Source organism: Vulpes lagopus, chromosome 8 (genome assembly GCF_018345385.1).
Source record: "Vulpes lagopus strain Blue_001 chromosome 8, ASM1834538v1, whole genome shotgun sequence".
NCBI classification, from domain to species: Eukaryota; Metazoa; Chordata; class Mammalia; order Carnivora; family Canidae; genus Vulpes; species Vulpes lagopus.
Genome location: NC_054831.1, coordinates 60,986,037 through 60,992,036, shown reverse-complemented (window position 1 = coordinate 60,992,036; position 6,000 = coordinate 60,986,037). Strand labels below are relative to the sequence as shown.

General features: G+C 34.1%; 1 protein-coding gene across 1 annotated transcript in view; it reads right to left on the bottom strand.

The window, feature by feature from the left end:
- Positions 1 to 4,388: 4,388 nt before the first annotated feature.
- The window catches only part of MALRD1 (MAM and LDL receptor class A domain containing 1), a 255,513-nt gene continuing 253,901 nt past the window's right edge, over positions 4,389 to 6,000 (bottom strand). The window contains exon 7 of the transcript XR_005989641.1: positions 4,389 to 4,517. The gene's annotated coding sequence lies outside the window, so the exon portion shown is untranslated. The remainder of the gene's footprint in view (positions 4,518 to 6,000) is intronic.

Sequence of the window (6,000 nt, the reverse complement as noted above, 5' to 3'; positions counted from 1 at the left end):
AGTATATGTGCATGTGTGTTTTATGGCACTTAACAGTGATTATAATTTCTATTCATTTGGAAATTCATTACTTCTTTATTGTGGATTGTCATTGTTATGTTTACCATTGAATCACTATAAATGTTTCCATGTGGGCAGTATCACTACTGAACTGTTACATCCATAAGTAGTTCTATATATAACTATTAAATAGTAAATGATACAAGGAACTTTGTACTATTTCTTGATGATGATTATTGTGGTCAGTATTTTCCAAATGGTTATTGCTTTTGATAAAATATTTTCTAAATTGTGATATTTGCCATAATTTCTCAAATAGATTCAAAGCATGACCAACAATGTTTAAACAAATAGCATTTTCCCAGTAGTATGATTAATGTAAATACTGATCAACTTATTCATATATTTTTAAGAACTGACCCTATAATTAATTATTTTTAATTAATCATATTCACATATCTGCCTTAGTTTGCTATACCACAATGTTTAAGACAGGGATATTTAATACTTTCTCCTCAGCATGAAATGGCCTCATAGAGTGCTGCATTGAGAACAATTTTGAAAAATCTGGGTTCAGTGGGAAAGAAGGCTATGGATAATGATGTTTGCAACTGTTGTAAAAGGCAGCAGAGAATACAGAATACACCCACCCACACCCTGCACATCCCTAGCCTAGAATACAAGGCACACTTAATACAGGCTTGAGGGAATAATTTTCTTCCATGTCAGAAAATAACACATTTTTTTTTAACTTAACTGTTTCTTTGAAAAAGAATCAATTTCATTTATTCTAAACCACAAATTTTTGCAACAGGAGTTAGGGATGCAAAGAAAATATTTATCTTTGTTTATAACTTATAGTAAAAGTTTACTTATGAAGAATTCCTGAACTTATATAAATTACACGTAATACATCCACTATGACTAACAAATTTAAAGAGTATAAAAATAATGAAATAGAAGAGGCTAACATTATTAACCCCAGAAGACTGAACAAATATATTCTTTACATCATTTAATTCTAAAAGTGCTCTATAGAATGGATGTGATTTATAATATATCTAATATAAAGATAAGGAAATTAGTCTCAGAATTTAAATAATTGCTCAACATGGAAGGGTCAACATCAAAATGAAGACTTCAGTTTAATAAACCAAAGGTCCATTTTTCCTTTATATTTCTCCAAAGGTCATTTTGAACATTTTGTAATTTACTTCATCATCCACAACAGATTATCTTATTTGTAGGAACCTAACCCTGATGCCTCCAATGTATTCAAAAGACTACTAACAAAAAATACTGATGAAATCAATTTGCAGAATCAATAAGTCACCTGTATACCCATGTGTGTTTTGTGATGCTCCCTTTGGATTTGGACAAAGTCTATCAAAGGTCTTAAGGAAAGTGACTATTTCATTTGTCAACATATTGTTTTAATTTTAATACAATAAAATACTGCATACAGTTGGACACCAAAGCTGTAGGTAACACAAACAAATATGAGTATGCAACTGACTCCGGTTCTGAAAATCAAAACTGTCTTCGTGTATTTTTGTATCAATACAAAGAGCTGTGGGAAAAATAAAAATCATATACGGCAGTCTGAAAGAAAAAAATTAGTGAAGCCAATGGGGAAAAAAGCAGCATTCACATTTGAAAAACCAAAATACTTAGTAACTTTTTATGTTTTACAAGCCTATATTTATGTTGCATGGGCATATGGATGCACGTATGCACATGTGAGCTCATACACACACTATATTCTTCATCAGTACTCCCCAAATAAACTGTGATAGCCATTTTTATTAATGGCACAGGTTACATTTCAAAAGTAGTCATAGTTCTTTTATGACCAACTTTTTCAAAAAGCAAAGAAACTATATTTTAATATATCCCCCAATTCCCTCCCAAAGTAAAAAGTTAGTTTCTGAAGTCTAAGAAAATGTCTTATCTTTATATATTCAATATTTAGAAAGTTGTTCCTAGACCATGCTAAGGATAGGAATAAATGGAAAAATGTATTTTTTATATAAACATTTCCAATATATGTGCATCTTAAAATGAGAGGAAGAAAACTTACTTTCTGTAACTCTTTTTCTATGTGCATGTGACAGCTGTCCTTTCCACTCACTGGATTATGCATGTCAATGTTATTATGTTCAAATTATTTTTCCTTTAGAATCTTCATTTTATTTTGATGGTGATTTTTAAATATTCTACTTGTTATGCCTAGTGAGAAAAAGAGTGATTCTGCAAATGTTTTGGAGCATTTTTTTAGAGCTCCATTGGAATCCGTTCTCTACAGTCAGTATCAAAAATGTATTTTTTGATGTACTTTAAAAAAGCTAGAAAGAACAGTTGGGGAAAAAACTAACTTATATTAAATATAGGCTTTTTTAAAAAGAACACCAGAAAGTATTTTTCAATGTATTATAAATTTCATTTGAGAATACATATATTATAAAGGGAATACACAATAATTTATAAAATTAAGTTTATAATACTGTGGCATTGATAGTAGTTTTAGGAAATGCCAGTGATTTCACTCCCTTTTACACTTTGACTTAAATTTAAAATATAGCATTAATGTGTTAAGAAATTTAAGCCCATCACAGAAAGACAAATACTGTATGATTCCAAATACTGTCTTTGATACCTAGATTGTCAAATGCATAGAAACAGAAAATCAAACGGTGGCTTTCAGGGGGTGAGGATGGAAGATGGAGGATTATTGTTTAATGGGTATAAAGTTTCAATTTTTCCAGATGAAAAATGTTCTGGAGATGAAGGGTAGTGATGTATGTATAACAATGCAAATGTATTTAATGCCACCGAACTATACAGTTAGGAATGGCTAAAATGGTAAATTGTGTAATATGCATTTTTACCACAATTTTATAAATGTAATATTTGCAAAAAAGATAAACTTTTGAGGCATCATTACTATAAGGTCCTAAGGAATAAAAATGGCATTCAGTTAAAAATAAAATTTAAACATGACTTCTGTGGTACTCCCTTCCTTTACATACATGACATTTTCTCAAAGGTGGAGTCTATCCCCTTAATCTCTTTGAATCTAAGCTAGACATTTTAATTTGCCTGACCATTAGAAAGAGCCAAGAGTGACATTCTAGAATTTCCAAGGCTGTATCATATGAATTCCTCTTGTCTTTCCTGTGATTTTTGGGATGCTTGCTCTTGAGAGGGCATTTACTCTGTTAAAAGTCAATCCCATGCAAGATATCTGACTGTCCTATGACAGCTCCATTATGGAAAGTCCAAGCCACATTAGATTACCCTGGAGGATGAGATGTTATGTTAAACCAGACAGAGAGACCAAGGAGTACCAATGCACCAAATACGGAAGGGATGAAGCCATCTTGAAAGTGACCCTCCAGTTTCAGCTCTACCAGCTGGAGCCATGTGGATGAGAAACAACTTGTCTCGCTAATTCCTTTCTGAATTATTGATCCACAAAATTGAGAGCAAAATGAAACTTTTAGGCCTACTAACTTTTAGGGTAGTTTGCTATTTGCTATACAGCAAACACTAACTGCAACAGGTAGCCTGAATGGTAGCGAGGTTCCCTATGAATGCTCATCACTAAGAAATAGGAAATAAAAATGTTTTCGATTTAAATATATGTTCATGTTTTAAAACTACATACTTGGTTTTTAACATGACTTGGAGATATCACTTGAATTAAAGTTTGAATAAAGAAATGAAAGTGCCCAATCTAGTTCTCTTTTCCCAGGGCAATATAGTTGATAAAATTAATCATTAAACTAGTATTCATTTGAAGTGTTCATTTTTAGCCTCATCTATAAAACTAACCATCTTCTGGAAAAGGAAATGAAATCAATAAAGAAATGTAAACTGATAGGTCAGTTTCTGGCAATTAAAATTCTGACACCCCCTCCCATGCAGTTCTGCACAATGACACATTGCAACTTTTTTTGTGACAAGATTGGCTGCAGCTTTTAGTATAGGAGTAAAACTGTTGACAGGGCTGCAATTTGGCTATGTGTATAGTGAAGTGGGAAAAAACTGTTTTGGCTATTTTATTTTTTTAGATTTTTAAAAATTTTTATTTATTTATGATAGTCACAGAGAGAGAGAGAGAGGCAGAGACATAGGCAGAGGGAGAAGCAAGCTCCATGCAGGGAGCCCGACGTGGGATTTGGTCCCGGGTTTCCAGGATCGTGCCCTGGGCCAAAGGCAGGCGCCAAACCGCTGCGCCACCCAGGGATCCCTGTTTTGGCTATTTTAAATATACTGTAGTGCATGAAAAGAACATTTCCTCCCCGTCATCGAGGCCTATGTGTTCCTTTCCTAAAAAAGTGAAATCTGTGCTGAATGCTTGCATCAGAACAGCCAAATCCACTTACCACAGTGAGCCTCATCAGATCCATCAGAGCGGTCTGGTTTATAGTCGCAGATAAGGTGGGATGCAATAAACTTCTTGTCATGGCACAAGAAATCAGTGGCTTCTGGGCAAATCTCTTAAGTCTCTCCCACTGGGGAAAAAAACAAAAACAAGGTCATTTTTATATTTCATTCAATTTTAATATTCTTTTTAGTGGTTCTATAGATTCTATACTTAAATAGGTTACTGATTTTAATAGCTGTCCAAGGCAGATTTCTAGATACCTCCCCACTCTCAGTCCCATGTCCAATTTTTCAGCTACTTCTAAAGGCTGCGCTTTCAAAGTCATCCATTCTTAAATCCAGTGTCTTAATCCAGACACTAAAAATGTTTTGCTTTTGGTTCCTGCTTAGTTTTCTAGTCTCATTTTCTGCAACTGTTCTCATAAGTGCCTGCACCAAAATTACAGTGTTTCCTACTACTGAAGTTTTCATAAATAAGCCACTTGCTCTCATCTTTCTATGTGTGCACCCATGCTACTTCCTTTACCTACACTGACCATTTCCTCTTGTGCTCCTGCTGGTCTGCTCAACCTCAAGACTCAGGGCAACAGCTTCCTTCTTCCCTCATTTTGCCTTTTCTTTGTCAGCCAAGCCCCAGGTTGGGTACTCTGTTTCATGCCAGCTAATGACCTTTCTATTATTCCAATGTTAACTGTTTGCCATCTCTTATAAGAGCCATATTATATGTCTGTCTGACCCTCCAGACTCCAAGCCCCTTAGAAACAGGAGTGTGGGATGTGTTTTTAGGCTAAACATAGTACCTAATCCCTAGTTTGTTCTTAATAAATTATGGGTATAATTACTGAAGGCATAATGCCTTCATTTACAGGAAGCTTAGGAATATAAGTAGAATTTGCAAAGCAAGTCACACTTTTTAAGTGAAGTATAATTAACATACAGTGTTATATTAGTTTCAGGTGTACAATACAGAGATTCACCAATTCTTTTTTTTTTAAGGATTTTTATATATTCATTCCTGAGAGACACACAGAGAGAGGAAGAGATACAGACAGAGGGAGAAACAGGCTTCTCATACGGAACTCAGTGTGAGACTAGATCTCCCAGACAAGGATTACTACCTGAGCCAAAGGCAGATGCTCAACCACTGAGCCACCAGGCATCCCAGATTCACCAATACTATGTATTACTCAATGGTCATGTAAGTGTATTCTTAATCCCACTTATCTCTTTCATCCTCTGTCACTCCCACTGATACACTTCCTCCCTGGTAACAATTATTTTGTTCTGTGTGTTTATATTTTTGTCTGGTTTTTGTTTGTCTCTTTTTTTCCTTGTTTATTGGGTTTCTTAAATTCCACATATGAATGAAATCATATGATTGTTTTTCTCTGACTTATTTCACTTAGCATTATACCCTCTAGTTTCACCCTTGTTGTTGCAAATGGCTGAATAATATTCCATTGTGTCGGTCTATATTTATATAGATTATGTATATATATACATATAATGAATGGATGTACATCTTTATGTATAGGGTATGGTGTGTGTGTGTGTGTGTGTATCACATCCATTCATCTACAAATGGATGCTTGAATTGCTTCAATAACTTGG